Below are 17,638 nucleotides of genomic sequence, written 5' to 3' on the forward strand. Positions count from 1 at the left end.
CTGCTCTAAATTGGGAATTAATGTTAAGTGGAATGAGTGAAGTGAGAAAGTTTGGTGTCAGATATTTTAGCTGTGGCTTCCTAGAAAGTCAGAAACATTTTTCTGTGATTTAGTGCAATTAATTAAATCAATATACTCGGAGAATTTCATGTGGTAGGTACAAATGAGGCAGTCTTGTTCATCCAGAGTGATATGAAATTGCCCCTTAAATAGTATTAGAATTCTTTTAAATCATTTTTCTTACTCACAGCTGTATTTCCATTCTTTAGTTAAACAGGCTGGCAAAGTATTCGGGAAAAGGTACCTTCTATTTCAATAATTATAATGATATCTTTTTATCATTTGAATCAAGATAGTTTCTTACAGGGTTTTATAAATTATTTCGCTCCAATTCCAAATAAATGCCCAGATTTTGATATTACAATGGAGTGACTCATCATGCTAAGTGAAAACCACTTTTTACTTCTCTAACCCAGGACAAAAAAGAGACCTGTAAGAGAGGATGAAGTTCAAAAAGGGACAGACTCTCATAGCATGGAATGTTTTAATCATTGTCAGAGCCCACGTAACAAACCACACAGGCAAAGGCAGCGACAGCACAAAACTTCCCAGGAACTTTGCTTTATTGTCTTGCCATTAGACATTGGTGCTATCAGCACTATCATTGTCCTCCTACAGCACTGCCAGAGATACCAGCAGCTCCAAGCTGCAACACTCCCCAGGCCCCCAGCACCGTGTCTGTCACTAGCACAGCCCACCCAAAACAGCAGCAGGAGGGTTTGACTCAGTTCTCCTCCACATGGAACCAAACACCGGGGAAACAGCACATTCCCAAGAGGAAGGTGGCTGCTGCCACCTCCTTCCTGGCTCTCCTGGTCTACTCCAAAGCCCTGGGCAGGCAGACTCAAGGCAGACACAACCTGATAACAGCTGATAAGGAGGTGTGGCTGAGCCTCCCACCCTGAACTTTTCCCATGTTCCTCCCCCTCCCACCTGGTTCCTTGTGTGTCCTTTCTGCTCAGCTCTGGGCAGCCCAGATTTGGGGAGCTAGAGAACAGCAATGATAAGCACCTCAACTAACAGAAATGTGAAGCTTGGGGAGATGTTTTCTGGCCAAACACAGTCCATTTATAGCAGAACAGCCAATTCAACAGCAGGTTCAATTTAGCAGACAGAGGAATCCAGCCCTTTGATTCCTCGTCTGAATCTCTGCAGAGTCAAACATTAAAAATGATTCAAGGCAGAGATAACGCAGTTCCAGTCCTGGCAGAACCTCTTCAGCTGCTCATCATTCAGATACATTTTCGAATTCCTGAGCAGTGTAGGAAGCAGCAGTAAAGCTTGTAGTTTATGCCTGGCCCAGTTACAAATGGAGACAAGCTATTTCTTTCCTCTTTCCAAGAACTCATTCAATTGAATCCAATTTTGAAAGCTCTGGAGAATAATTTGAAATATAAGGAATTTTAGGTTCCTTCTGAGCCTTCACAGTGCCTTGACACTGGCATTATTCATCCACATCTTGTCAGTGGCTTGGAGGCTACAAATTCATGCAGAACTAATAGCAAAACAGCTTCTTTGATTACATTGTGAAGGTGTAGCTTGTGTAAGCAAATATCTGGCAAACATTCCCACTTCTGTGAAACTCTTGCAGATACTTACTTCAAGTGGAAGTATTTTTAGTATAATTGCCATTAAATGAATTATAGGAAGCCAATATAATTTTATAACTGGTGAAAAATATTGCTACTTTACATCATGAAAATGATTTTTAGAACTGCTGCAATAGCATTTTGCCTATATATTGTCTGTCAATATATCTGAGATTCATAAAAATAGGCCAGTTTCACAGAACACTTGAAATGCAGTTTATGTGCAGCCAGAGACATTTTATATTCTGCAATATGTGCTTTCCATTCTTCAGTGTGTGCTCATCGTACCATATACAACATATACTGGGAATACAGAACTTCTCCCTCTGCATTTACTGCAATGCCATTTACCAGTGACACTGTGTCAGCTATTCAGACACCTTTAAGCATGTCTTTCAGCCAAGACATGGTATCTGTGGAGCTACTGCAAAATTTTTGGAGGATCAGCACAAAGTTATGCCTAGAGATGTTGTCTCCACCAGCCCTTTATCTGGCACAGATCATTTTTCCCATCATAAACACCAATTCACGTTTTCAGGGCAGGCAGAGCAGAAATTCCATACCCAGCCTGTCCCTGCCTTCCCACTCACCACCTGCTCTCTTGATAGGGGACAGAGCAGCCAGGAGGAACTCACCACCCCCCATGAGCTGCCCCTTATCACAAAGCTAATCAGGGCAGGGATGCTGTGGCGACTTCCCTCTTCTACCTTGTTTCCCTGCAGAAACACCAAATGCACGTTCCCCTCGCACCCAACATGATTAATTAGCAAACCAGCCAGTCTGAAAATCTATAGAGGATGACAGATGGTGGGGGCTCTCAGGAGCAAGCAAACAGGACTTTGCTTCCTGTTTGTTTATTGCTGGGAACAACATCAGCAGCCCAAGGCTCCCACCTCCCCAGCAGGCACTGCCCTGCAGTTCAAAGCAGGGGCTGTGGGGCACAGCTCTGCTCCCACCCGCACAGATGCTGCCTGTCTTTCACAAATAAGAGCTCTGCAGCACGTGGGGAGAGCAACAGAAGGCAGCCTGGGAGGGTGAGGAGCTCAAGCAAGAGCCGACCCCTCTGAATAATCAGAGCAAAGAGGTGGCGGTGAAAACCCCCCGTAATCTAATGTCTGCTGCTCTCTGTCATCCAACGTGAGCCATAACTCTGTTTATAAGCCACACAGAACTTATTTTCCTCAGTATTTTTAGACTGGTCACAAACTGTTGGCTCAATAATTTGACAGCTTAATTCACAGAAGAAAAAGGAGGGGGGAGAAACCATCCCAGAACACTAATGAGTGCTGGGAGACACGGGATTCTGATGAGAGGCCCATCACCGGTCTTGCCATGCTGGCAAAGGGTAGTCTCAACAAACCAGCACAAACTGATTCCAGCACTACACACAGCAAGAAAAATCAATCTGTCAGTGTTATTTTGCAGAAGAAATTGCTTAAAACAACAAACTTTAATATCTAAGATCAGCAGCAATGGCTGAGTTTGCATTTGTACTCTGATTCAGGAGGGATAAATCTGCATTTTGCTTGAGCAGTCAATGGAAGAGGAATGACTGACTACTGCCATTGCTGGTGCAAATGACCAGCAAAGACTGTAAAGATGCAAAGGTGAGGGACATCAACAGGCAAAGGAAGGCCCAAGCCATGTCCATAGAATCAACAGCCAAAAAAACCCCAAATAAACAAGCAACAAGAATACCCAACACACCCTCCAAAAAAACCCAAGCCCCTGAGAAGGAACACAATGCACATTTTTAAATAAAATAATTCTCTGCTGATGACTTCCCCTTTGGCTCTGCAGTGATTCTGTTATCAAGCTTCCCTAATGAGAAAGAAAAATAAATTCTTGTTTGCCATTCTTTTACTTCAGATAATCTGCTCTAATTGAGTGTTTTACTGAGCAATCAATTGCACTTCACTCACTTTCCTGGGTTTGAATTACAGAATTAGAAGTAAAAAAGAGCTTGCTTGTTAAGAGCACATTGTTTTCATCCTACTGTCAGGATGAAGTTCACCCTGGGCAAAGGATTCCTTTTGCAACATTTAAGCCCTGTTCTGAGTAGTCAAAAAGGAGACCTTGTGCTTCTCCTCTGCACAGAATTGGAATTCCTTCTTAACCAGTTCTGAGAAGTTTTGGAGAAGTCAACACGATCCCCAGAGGAATGACAGCTCACACAGAAGCATTAAGGGCTGTCCCATGTCAAAGTGGTTCTATTTATTGCAGAAATAAACTGCAAAATAAACTGTTGTAAAACACATCAGGAAGCATAATGCAAACAAGAGAGGGAAGAAATAGCTGAAGTCAAATAGAGTATTGCCCTGTAATTTATACACAATAGGCATCATACAAAAGATGCCATATTTAGATTTAATAGAATTTACTATTCTAAAAGTTAGAATTAGCTTCCAATGCATTCTATTAGTGAAGCTGCAATGTATTAAGTTAATGTGTGAAGGCATTTTTAATATCAGGTCTGGCTACAATTTCCCATATAATTGAATGGAGAGGGAATACACCACCACAATGGACAGTTACAAGGTTTTTTTTATGGCTCTCTTGTAATGGAAGCATCAAGTCCATGGGTGAGCACTGCAACTGGGGGGAAAAGACAGCAGTATTTTATAGTATGTGAAGAACCAGAATAAGCTTCTTGGTCTCAGACTCATCCCAGTTCTTTGCCTCACTGGAGCAGCAGAAAGGGATGACTTTGGCATTTATGGAACGTGTAATATGATCTGATAAGGGATATTTGTTTTTCACTGCTGCTGACAGCCAGCCAACTTTTGCAAATGCCAATTTAAACATTTGCCTGAAACGTCCACGTGCAGCACAACGTTTGGTTGTGTTTGCAGCTGTCAGACCGAGGGGCCCCCTGTGACTGGATGATCAGGAGTTGAAAATATATTCATATAAAAAAGTGTGTGGGGGGGTTGTCTTGGTTGTAGTAAAAGCTACCGAAAGAGAGACTCAAAAAAGTAAATATTCTATAGAAGTTACCAGTGTGAGGGATGGTAATGATGGGATGACTCTCATTCTAATGATAAAGCTGTGTATTCATCTTCACCTGAAAGATCCAGTGTGCTGCTGATTATTTGACTGCCAGCCCTGGAATATACTGGAATGCAACAATCCTTGTGGTTACAAGCAGGTATGAAAATGCTGCCTCTCATTATGTATTTTCCATTAGAGGGAAAGCATATTTAATTTCTTTCACTTAGTCCATTTGCTTCAGGATCTTTGAAAGCACAAAGGAATGTGAAAGTCCAAGAAGGACAGTATTTGCTTTCCAAACAGATTTGAATGGGTAAATGGTGTGAAAATAATTTACAGTATAATTATTTTTCTTTATGCCTGTATCTCCTGCCTGTTATTGGAAGTTCTTTCAGACATGAAGTGTTTCTTATCACGGGGTCTATGGTAAGATAGCAGAGGTGGAAAAGGCATGGCATTTGCTATAGCAGGTTTTCCATCATTGTCCACTTGGCTTGGTTTTTAAGTCTCCAGGGCAGCTCAGTGTTTCTAATAAATAGTAATTAAAGGTAGGGGTAAGGAGGAACAAAACCAGGAGATATTTTGCTCAAGAGAAAGGAAAGGACAATATCCTCCTTTTTAAAGCAGGTATATTAAAATGATACCTGCTCTGGCTTTGTACCAAGCTGCTTGCAGACTTATTTAAAAGGAACAAGCCATTTTAATTAGCTCTCCCTGGACTCACGAATGTGTGGGTCCCAGGTGGTGGGGGAGCAGAGAGAAATAAATATATACATATTTAAATGAAGAGCAGGCTGGCCTTGTTGCAATCTCTCTCAGCTCTGCTGTAATCACTTTGAACAATATAAGTCCACAGTGACCTCTGTTGTTCCTTTCATAGTGGAGATTAAAAGATGAAGCCCTCGTTGTGCAGTCGGTGACCACACTGCGAGCAGGGAAATCAATGACTCTTTCAGACAGGTCTCTGTGCAAAAACGGCTATCAGACATGAGATAATTAATTTTAATTCAACTGTTTAAAAATAGACACTACAAAGAGAGAAATGGCCTTTTCTTACAAAAACAAGGCAAACAGGTTTTTTTAAAGCCAGAAAATCAGATGCCTCTCATCTTAGAATAGACCTTGAATTATATTTTTCCCCCCCCACTTCTTTTCTGTTTGTGTACTTCCTTCATGCACTAAATCCATTTGTAGGAGAATGTCAAGCAGTCCCCTACATGCTCTGATGTTCCATGGACTCTCAAGGATAGCTATCACCATCACCACGTCACAAAAAGCCCATGAGCCGTGGGTGTTCAGGGACAGGAATCGATCCTAAGGCAGCTTTCCAGGGTGGGGGAGGATTAGAACAGAACTGTCCCTGGGTTACTTCTGATATGTTAAACTGCTCCATATTTCATCAGCACCTGCTGTTTCATCTGAAAACCATCAGGAAAACAAGCAGCATTTTCCCACAGTACAGATACAGACCCCTAAGACAGTGCAAAGCCCAAGTAGGACCTGAGTGTCCTGGTTCCTCTAGGAGGCAACAGATGGCAATATTTTTAAATAAGTTGAAATCTGGCTTGTCTGCACATCAACCTCACTACTCATGCTAAGAATGCAGCATGCAGGGGTTGGATACTCACCCGCACAGATGTGAGACTGGTCTCAGTCACGCCAAACTTTCCTTGGCATTGGGGTTGGAGCACTGCTTTTCCCACAGCCCAACACCTCCTGTGTTGCTGAGGTTTAAAAGTCAACATCAGCTGAACTTGGAACTGAATCAATGTCATTTGAATGTTCCAGCCACGCTCCCTGCAAGGGGAACCTTTGAAGGCTTGTTTGCCTTCTGTGCTATCCCAAGCTGCTCAGGAGTGATAAGGAATTCCTCATGAAAAGAAGCTCAAGACACTATTTATTTTTCCTTCATGTGTAACAATAACAAACTGTATATTGATCCCTTTTTTGGAAAATAGCCTCCATTTGTGACTCAGGAACAGCAGCCAGGCTAATTGCACAGTGCAGTTTGTTGTTTGACCTTCTACTTTTATCTTTCCTGGCCATTTCTACAATTCCTCCAGAGACCCCCAAATGTTTGAGTAGGTGATACCACACAACTGGATAGAGAGGAACAAACAGCAGCGAACTTCTGTCAACACTGAGCATAACTGAGCAATGTAAGAATACACCAGCAGTCCTCAGGCTGGATCTCACGTGTCCCTCATGGAAAGAGCACGATTTATTTATTTGTTTAAGCACAGGAACATTTACAAAGACCATCAACTAATCAAAGTGCCATAAACAAGCCACTGCACAAATGAAAGTCATGCTGAGCACAACCAGACACCAGGACTGTGAGGGAGTTTCCTGGTGTTCATGCCTGTAGGGGAAGAGCATTCCTCCTGTTCCTAACCCAAGGCCTGGAACTCTACCAGAACAGCTTAGATCAAGCACCACAGATGAAGGTATCAACAGATCCAACAGATGCTTGTTAAAAAACATTCAATACCGAACTTTACAACTTCAACCTGAGCATATTTACCAGTGCAGTTCTTCCCCTTTGGAAATTATCCAAAGGGCTTGATTTTCCAATGTATGCTCTCACTATTCAGGAATTTTCAACCCACTGCTTTTTTCCTGCAGTTTTTGCAGCTCTAGATGTGATGTTTGCTGCCTAACCCCCTCTCTGGGGCACAAACTGTTCTGTGAATGTAAGGAGAGAGCTGATGGAGTGCTGTAACTGATTATGTGAGATTGTCTGGCATCAACTATTGCTCAAATCCAGTTATGTAAGACTCTGAAGTATTTAGAATAACTAAAAATAACCCCTCCTCCAGCTGGCTCCTCTCTGAACCATTATCATCTAAATAATGATAACAGTGGGGGGCCAGAGGCTGTTGTCAGATACAGCCTGGGTGGAGGGGGAGAGGGGGGCTGTAAAACCCTCTCCCATTACTATTACTGCACACTAGAGTGAACAGAGCCACTCAGAAAATTCAATATATATATATATATATATCAACATATCAATTCATTATTGGGGTTTGCAGGTTGATTGGCAAGGCAATGGATGCTTGGTAATGTCTTGAACTGCTTCTTCTACGGGACACAACACTCAAAATCACCACCTGCAAATCCTTTAGTAATTAATGTTACCACACACAAGGCTTGAAGGAATGGCAGTCAAGATACATCCATCTCCAAGAAAGGTAAAAGAACCAAAAAAATCCAGGCAAAGTATCCTTGTGTATCATTTCCCAGTAACATTGCTGCCGTGCCTTTGACATGCTTGAGTCCTGTCCCACTTCTATGGAAGTTAGGAGGACCTCTCCTCACTTGGACTTACATGTTGAGGTTCCACACCCGGGCAGGTTCAGGTCCCAGTTCTAACAATGATTTATGCAACTCTCAGTGAAGAGTTTCACTTGTCCCTTTCCACACTTTCACCTCTAAGACCACAATTTAGTTAGAAGGGTTTTTTTTCCCCCTGCACTTTGCACAGCACCAAATACATCTGTCCAGCCAAGCTCAAGAGAAGCTCTAGGAACAACCATCACACAAATGGCAACGGTGGCAGATGGAAAACACTGTTGATTTTACAGCAAATGAGGAATTACAGAGTGTCCCAGGCTGATCCATCAGTGACTCACCACAGTGATTCTGCCTTCCTTCCAATAATAGCTCTGCAGCACAACTACACTTCTAAGCCATCAGGAGCAATATTTGCCTGAATATTTTTCAGAATATGTGTCTGGGGCAAGAGCTGCAGCTGTAATGTCAACAATTAAAAATATTCCCCCTCATGCAGGGATTTAGGACAAAGCTTTATGCACCAGACACCTCCTACTATTTTGAATATCTGAGCTGCAGCAGGTCTATTCCACCACAATGAATTGCACCCATGGTGACCGCTGGGAAGGGAGAAACTGTTGGATTATTTAAATTATGGGAACTGAACGGGTATACTCAAAGTTAGGAAAAAAATGCTTGTTCCTTTTGATAATAGTTTTATTTATTAATGAAAGTCATCATGCTCTAATGTCATCTAAATTAGCCTCAATTAATTTGTGAATTAATCAGGTGTGTTCCTGGTAATTTCTTTTTCCTATTATACTTTTCAAGAATCTTCAAATGATAAAAGGAATTTTAGTACAAAGACATGGAGAGGTCTCTTTATAATAAACATTCAAGATAAGAATAGCATAGATACAGAAGTCACAAGGGTGAATCTCATCCAACTGCTTTGAAACCACATATTAGAAGTCAATTATTATATCAAAGTCACCACAAATCATCAAATATCCTCATTAGCCACTATTTTTGTTTTGTTTTTGATTTTCAAAAGTGATAAAGGCTAATGCAATTTCAAGTTTTTCATCCAAACTCCAAACCATCCCCAGCAGCAAATTAGAGTATCTCGACACTGAAAGGGATACATGACTGGGGAAATATTTCTAAAAATATTGTGTGTGTGCCTGGGCCTCAATGACATAAGAAACCTTTGAGGACAAGTATCTCCTCAATCTTGTTAGAACTTTATTTGCACCTGAAAAAGATCAGACCAAGAGGGATGAAGGGGTTTGTGTTGACATTTTGCATTGGGGTGGATTTCAGCCACCAACAAAATGGAACAAAACAATGAGCAACCAAAACTGTAAAAGAAGCTCCTCAGGGTGCTGCCCTTTGCAGCCCTAAGTCCATCCTTGGTGACCTCAGGATATGGCCACAAGGTGCAGCAGGTGACACTTCTGCCCAGAATGGCTTTTGGGGGGTGGAGGGGGGATTCATGGAGGGTCGCTGCATTTGTTAATCAAAATAAGAATGACAAGCAGCCAGCAGATTCTCTAGAAGGGATTTAAAGTGGAAAAAAAAAATACAAAAAACTCCCAGAAAGGAATAGTACAAAACTGCATTTCTCTCTCCACTTTCCAAGAATTGCCAGAAGGAGTCTTTGAGCTGCAGCTGATGTATACAGTGAGGCTGTTTTATCTAAATCAACTTGCTACAGTATATTACACATTCTTTACTATTATTTTGATGTTTCTAAAAATATTATTGTGAGGCTGTATAATCTGATATGAAATTACATCTTATTTTGCCACAGAAGGAGGGGAAAAAAAAACAAAAAAGAGAACAGAAAAGATACTGATGCCACTGACATGTTTGAGAACACATGATCTGTTTTGATAGCACATTGTATTTACAAAGCCTGTCCCCAGGCAGGCTGTGCTAAAATGAATTTGCAATCAAAAGGCATGCGGTCAGGATAACTAGGAATTATTCTGGTACCTTTCTTTCTAGCAGTACAGGAATGACAGAAGATCCAGAACATGCATCCAAATATATATCCTCAGAATTTAATTAGAGAGAATTATTCTTGCCTACCTAGGATAATTGCAACATTACGTTTTGATGGCTGTTAGCATCACATATGCTTACAGATTAATAGTGTTTCTTCCATGTCTGCTTTTGATTTAATCAGGCCATCACTCATTACAATCATGCATGGCTGGTTCCACAAGATGAGAATGTATAAAAAACAACTTGCCTTGTGACAAACAGACCTGGAGCTCCGTGGCTCTGGCACTCTGCTTAGCATTGCCTGTTCTCAGCTGCAACAGTGAATTCACCAATGGTGCTGACAAAATCCACACCTCATCTGAAAGTGGGCATTGCCAGAGGCTCAAGCCAGGGGTGCTCAACCCAGTGGTCATTTCTGGCTTTAGCTGCAGTGAACCTCAGAATTCCCTCATGCATCCTTTACTTGAGGGCTGCAAATCCACTGAAGGCCGTGCATGTCTCGCTCATGCAAAGTTCTTTGGCACAAAGCTCCTGAAAGGATTGTTAAACACACACTGGGATGGCCCGGGAATGAAACCACGAATGAGTTGGGATTTGCTGGCACACAGCCAAGCCAGGGGTATGTGTTTGTGGTCAGCCCTTCCCAAGGCTTTTGGTCAGCTACATGGTCTGGCTCCTGGTTGCTTCTGTGCTGTGCAACAGCATCAAAACACAGGGGAACACTTGTGGGGTTTTGTGGTCTTATATATATATATATTTTAAAAATGTAAAAGCATGTGGTTTTTAGAAAAAAGTAGCATGTGGCTACTTTAAAGCACATGAGTGGTAACAGTGGGACTAGATTTACACATAAAATTAGACATAGGTTTAGCTACAGAGCAAAAACAGAGACTGTACCTGCATTTGAAGTCATACTGAGCAATTCATAATGGTACTTTTAAAAAACAACCATAACAGAAGATATATCACTAAGTTAAAGATTCCTGAACAATTCTCTAAACTCTACAACATCACCAAGAAATTCACCGAATAACCAACCTCAACTTGGATGAAGCAAGCAAACACAGATCTAGCAGAGCACCCCAAACCCCACCAAAAGCTCAGGGGACTGCATAGTGCTGATTTTTTTCATGTGAGAGACATGGCAGAAACAATTTTCATGCATTTCCAAATAAATTCAAGAGCGTATTTTTTAGGTGGCAGTTCAGTTTCACAAATGCTGGCTGATCAAACTTGTCTAGAACTCTGCATTATTTGGAGCTGGTATTTTTTCTCTCTCTTTCCTTCTCCTCTGCCTCCTTCCTCCATGCAATCCTTCTGAAATTAAGCTTCAATACCTAGGACACACATCTTTTAATACAACCCAGAAGCCACGCTCACACCCTTAGAAACAAGCATCCGTAAAGCAAAATACACTCAGTGCCTGAATGCTAATGCAGCAATTAATCATTGTGATATCCTTGCTCTCTCCTCTGCTCATTTTCCCTTGATTTTTTGATGTCAGAACCAACTCAGTACAAGACCACACTTTTTAAAAAATCATCTTTCAAGCAGCAACATTAAACACTTCACAGTGGAAAGCAAACACATCAATACATATTACAGCATTCATGGGATAGCGAGTGCTATAGTTAAAGCAGCAAAGGCACATGTGCTAAACTCCTTTTTTCACTCCCTCAGAAAAAAACAAAAGCAACCTGGACACAGCAACAGCTTTCTTCACAAAACCTACTGTGCAGCTGAGCTGCCAGGGGAAAACAGGGTTACTTCTTTCTGACACCCCAAACAACCACCACGGTAACTGTGCAGCCCTACACAGGTGTCTGAAGGGAAACAGCTCCTGTTTATTCCTCCAAAAGCACCACACAGCCACAAAGCTTGTGCCAGGGCGAGCTGGGTGAAGCAAAGCTCTCCCATTAGCACAGCACAAGAAGTACCACTGAGGAGGCCAAAAGTGACCACAAAGCAGAAAGAGAACAAGGGCAAAAATCATTTCCACCAACAATATCTATTTTGGGGGTTCCACGCAAGTTTTTTTGTTTAAGCTTTCCCTTACCTTTGGAAGCACAACAGGAGCTCAGAACATGCAGAGCAGGAGATTCCTGCAGCAGTAGGTGATGAGGGAGGGTTGTGGTGTGTTCCAGGAGGGTTATGCTGTGTTCCAGGAGGGTTCTAGAGTGTTCTGGTGTCTCCCAGCATCCCCCCAGCACAGGTGGGGCCAATAACGAGATCTCATTAGCTCCACATGGGCAACGGCTCCCACCTGGGGTGCTCTGGTGTTTGGGGAACACTGTCACAGTGTGGGGCACCTTTGGACAGGGGCTGCATTCCCAGAGGGAGTGTGTTGTGTTCAGTGCGGCTGCATGAGCTGCACGGCTTGTGTGTGGGGTGCACTGCTATGTGTGGGGTGCACTGCTATGTGTGGGGTGCACTGCTATGTGTGGGGTGCACTGCTCATACATGGGGTGCACTGCTCATGCATGGGGTGCACTGCTCATGTGTGGGGTGCACTGCTCATGTGTGGGGTGCACTGCTCATTAATAAAACTAAAATGCAGAAATCATAATGACAGGAAAACAGTGTTTTGCTATTTCAAGTTAAAGGAGCTTATTCATTGTAGTATTGATCCCAGTGTATCCAGAGAATGCCATGCATATTCAGAAGCAATAAATAAAATCATCTTGCATTGCTCAGTACTTGCTTGTAATGATATTTATCACTTTTTTATCATCATGGCTCTCTGATTTTTCAACAAACAGTTCATGTTGATTTATGGAGAAGAACTAAACTTTCTGCCACACTTTTGATTATTTCCCTGTCTTACTCCTGAGTAATTCTGTTGTACTTTGCCAGACTTTTGCATCCAAAGCTATGGATCACCTACCAACTTGCTACAATTTGTACTTGAGTACAGCAGTTGCTGAATACCTTGGTATTCAGGTCAAAACTTGGGACCATAATCTACTGACTGAGAAAATGGTGCTACTGCCTTTAAATTACCAAGGGTAAATGGATAAAATAATTCCTTAACTGAAGTGCTATTAAGCTACAGCATTAGAGGAGAAAGACCAGGGTTCCCATCAAGGTTTCTTTCCATTACCTCAGGTCTGTCATGTTTATTACTCTGAATCTTTTGCTAGAGAATCAGCATTAGTAACTGACACAGCAAACTAGAATGAAATTCCCCTCCCAGTGCAGAGGGCAAAGCCAGATCTGTGATCACTTCTATCCCTCCCAACCACAGGGTTGGCAACACCTCGGTGCACGCAGATATTACCAGACTGAGCTTTTCCTTGCAGTGGTACAAAGCTACTTCACATGAGTTTCCACTCTGCCAGCCACAGTATGTTGAATTGGCAAGATTTATTCTCCGAAAGAATTTTAATAGAAGAAAATGATAAAGTTCACAACAGATATCATTTGCATTAGGTCGTTGAACCAACGTGTGTGACATTTGCTCTGTCAACCATCAGTTTGCAGATGAGCAGCAACAGTCAAGGGCTTCATACTTCAGCCTGAGCCTTGCTAAGAATAGTTCTCCTGATAATTAAACACTAATGTTCTTTCATGAGTACATTATAATGAAATAAATTGCTTCAAGGGAACAATAAACTACAGGCAGCATCTGAAGCATTTTAACAGCACAGAGCATTTGGCTGCTACAAGATTCACTGGAAGAGGAAAAAGGTAATAGCATCTCAGAAACAATTTAGAAAACAATCTTCTGAACTTTTCAGTGTTTGTAACAACAAACTGGGACACTCCAATTTTACTCATTCTCAATGACTCAGTGCCACCTGGAATGGAAACACACGGATGATGCTCGTCTGTGAAGCAGAGTCTCCCTGCAAGGACAGTGACTCTGGGGTCAGGGGGAGGTTAAGGTAGGTTTGGGACATGTGGTGAGCCCTGAGGACATCCCAAAACATTTCTCTTCAGTTTTCCTTGCTTAACTCTTACTGTAGCATCTCTCTGCTGTATTTTGGACATGAAGACTGCCTGTAACTCAGCTGGGTTAACATCACCCTCTGTGGTGCAGGTAGCTCAGATGATGTGTTAGTGGTGGACTTGGCAGTGTGGGTTTACAGTTGTACTTGATGATCCTAAAGGTCCTTTCCAACCTAAATGATTCTACTATACGTCTGTGAGAACCACTGCAATGTTCCTCCAGCCCCCAAAACCAATCACACTTTGGGCTAAAGTGCTTCTTTCCTGCATGGAAACCCTTGACCCTTTGGCCCCCATGGTTAAACTGAATTTGGATGGTGCTTGATGCTTGGAACTGTGAGGAGCTGTTCACAAGACTCAAGGTATTTTTACACAACTGTGATTTGCAGGCTCAGAGGCCTGAGCTCCCTCTGAAGGAGGGGGTGTTGAAAGCCCTGTGCTGCCAGGGAGTCTGTCTGGCCAGGACAGCTCCCTACAGCATCTCCTGGGACACAGCTCACAGCAAATCCAATACAAACGCCAGACAAAAGCCAGGCTCCTCACACAGCAACATGTAATTGTCTTCTAAAGCAGGATAAATGAAATTATCATTGCAGCTTCCTACTACTTAAGGTGTGCTATAGAAATATTTCTAAAGAATTGAGAAAGTGTATTGCATATATGTTTTCAGTGAAATGAAATTGTGCGTGCACCTCCCTAATTTAAGATATTATCCTGCCATTATCAAACACTTTAAAGGTAAGCAGTAAGCACAGCAGTCAAAAAAATTTATCTGTCTATTCTCTTGCTGCAGGGCAGCAGAAAGGGGTTTTGTCTTTCTGTCTTGGCTACTTCAACATTTGAATGCTTGTGGAAAATACATATTTCAGTCCTAATGCTTTTAAAAGTAACTGGGTTGAGCCTCCTCTGCTTGAAAATTGTTAGCTGCTACAAAGAGTTGATACTATGCATGTTTTAAAAGAATAAAGCATATTCATTTTTATAGTGCAATTTCCAAGCAGTGTAAGCTGTTCATGTTAAAGACTATCTGGCATCCTGCTCAGAAGAGCTATTGTGATTGTTGCTAGGAATATAAAAGTATGCAGAGATCACATTGAGTCATGTGGAACACAGAAGAGAAATCTTCCTTCTACTGCTCTTTGAGAGTGGCACAATTGCTTGTACATTGGCCTTTATCCAAGACAGATGGATTATCACTAGAACAAATTTCAGTAAACCCTCCTTGCATTTACATAATGTAAGTTTCTAACATTTAACCAATTAAAAGAATTGGTGCTTATAGCTTTAAAGAACTTGTGGGTTAATTATGACTCTCTCTGTGGATATGATGGAAGTGATAAAATAAAGCACTTTGGTACTTAAGGAACCTGCTCAGTGGTTTACACTACATGGAGCAGAATACTTTGTTGAAGGACTTTTTTTGCTTGAGGAAGAACAATCAGTGTTGAATTTCTATTTGTTTTCAATACACAAATCCCCTTCCCTAGTATCTGTTCTATCAGTGGAAGTCTTTTAGGATGCAACTGACTTTTTTGAAGTTATGAAGACACAGTTCTGTTTTATGTGAAGAAGCTCAAGACAGCATTTCTTGGCTGTATTCTAAATTTTACCTCTTTATTTGAACTCTACACGTCCTTACAGTTCAGATATACACAGATCCTTTGCAAGAGTCTTCACACCAGTAAGAACAAAGCTGTGTTTTGGTTGAAGTCTGTAACTCAGTATAGAATAAGTTGAGAAAGTATTTAATTTATTTTTTTTTTCAATTATCTTGGTTTCCTTTCTTGTTGTGACTCATTTCATTCTGAAGATGCTTTTTCTTTTAGGGTAAGAAAATAGACATTAAAACTCTTAGAGAAGTGTGAGAGTTCTGGCACACAGCTTTCCAATATAATGAAAAAATACAGCAGGCCACTAAATTGCAACAGAAAAGCTTCAGTGGATTCTCCTATTTACACTGAATGGAGGTTATGCCAAATGTTTGCAAAAATTAATAAGTATTTTTTATTACTATAACAGGGCATAGAGGCTTCAATCATCATCCACTAAAATTCATAACAACTCTTGATGTGTTGGGTGCTGCACAAAGATCGAGTCAGCAGTCAGTACTAATAAAATCAAACAATCAAGGGAATCAGAGAGAGAGAGAAAAAAAAAAGTGGGGTCTTTAGGATTTATCAGGTGATTTATTCAAGGACATTCAGAAAGTTTTCAACTGAACCAAACATTCAAACCCAGAGCTGTGCAGCCCTGTTATCTCCAGCCTTAAAGAACTGCCTGTCTCAAAATGCAAAGAAAACTTTTCTGACCTGTTACGTTTTTTGTTCTGCCCAATTTTAGTACTTTAAACTACAGAATTTTTTTCTAACCATGGAAGTGGTCCAAAAACATTTAGAGGACATTGAGTTTTCCTCTGTGAAAACTAAGTATCAAGAAACATTAAAGCTGCATCTTTTGATTTCTCTACACTAGATCAAATTTAAGATTGCATGTTAGTTAAAATAAAAAAAAAAGAACTAATCCTTTTTGTGTGAAATCCAGCTCTGTGTTTACTTACTTTTTTTAATCTTCTTTTTCTTTTCCATTTTGTTCTGTTATATAAAAATAGGTCTCCTGGCAAGTAATATCACTTAATAGCAATTACCTAAAGTATATTTTGTTTGGTAAAGAAGCAAAAATCACCCTTGATTTCTTGACACATTCTGTAATCCATGTCATATGGATAGCTACATAACTCTTTCTAATGCCTAATAAAATATACTACTGAACAGCACACTCATTACATATTAAACTGAGAATTCTGTTGCATAAGCACTGATGTGTGGTTTGGAAACAATAAAACCAGCATGGAGTTATGAATTACAATCAGTTTTCTGAATTTCTGATTCATAAAAATACATTTTTATGTCCTCTCCTTACCCAGCATTTGAACTTTTCATCCAGCCTGTGCCAAGTGAATGCAATCAAAACATATTGTCTTTATTTACTGGTAGATAAGAAGATGTCCCATTGTTTCTAAATTTGGCCTCACATATATGTTCAGAAGGTTGTTTTTCTTTCTTCTTGTCATCCTTTGTTTTATTTTGTTCTCTAGGTTGGAGCTCACAAAATTTGAATTTCCTCCTCTAAATGTTTCTGAATTCCCTGCTACTTCCCTGTGTACCATTTTGGTATTCCAATTAAAGAAATTTGGATTTTGCATATATTTGTGTTTTGTTTGGTATTCCCATTCCTCTCCCTCCCCTTCCAGTTTCTCAGAAGAGATGATTACATAGGAACAGCCTATCTCAAAATAAACCCAGCAACCACAGCCTTTAAGAACTCTGTTGTTTTCCATGACTTCAACATTCCTTAAATCTCTAGCAGCACAAACTCCCTATACACAAATAATTTTCTTTTTGCCCTAAAGAATGTAATTTGTAGAAGAACCAGAGCATCAGTAACTCCAGCAGTGCATTGTGATGGGGGGAGGTAACAGAGAATCGACATCATCTAAAGGAGCAAAATGATTATCATTTATTGTCACCACTCAGCATTGTTAATCCAGATTAACAGTCAATAGGCTCAACACACGGAGAAAGGATAATACAGAGGCAGTTTCTGCTGAATAGCTTGTGATGTGAAAAGGAATTAGCTCACAATGCTCTTATCACCCCCACAGCTTCTCCCTGGGCTTGGATATTACAGCAGAGATTGATTGTACTTGGTACAAACCAATGGCTTTATTGGCCATTATTGTCTGATAAATACACAGAATCCATCAGACC

The 17,638-nt window shown here is 41.0% G+C and overlaps 1 long non-coding RNA gene across 2 annotated transcripts in view; it reads right to left on the reverse strand.

The window, feature by feature from the left end:
* LOC127470196 (uncharacterized) overlaps positions 1–12,277 on the reverse strand; it is a 122,126-nt gene extending 109,849 nt beyond the window's left edge. For both annotated transcript variants that reach the window (XR_007904204.1, XR_007904203.1), the window contains exon 1: positions 11,980–12,277. This is a non-coding gene — a long non-coding RNA (uncharacterized LOC127470196). The remainder of the gene's footprint in view (positions 1–11,979) is intronic.
* Between the last annotated feature and the right edge of the window lie 5,361 nt (positions 12,278–17,638).

The sequence above is a fragment of the Manacus candei genome, unplaced genomic scaffold, assembly GCF_025592945.1.
Source record: "Manacus candei isolate 608988 ecotype Guabito, Panama unplaced genomic scaffold, ASM2559294v1 h1tg000020l, whole genome shotgun sequence".
Classification (NCBI taxonomy): domain Eukaryota; kingdom Metazoa; phylum Chordata; class Aves; order Passeriformes; family Pipridae; genus Manacus; species Manacus candei.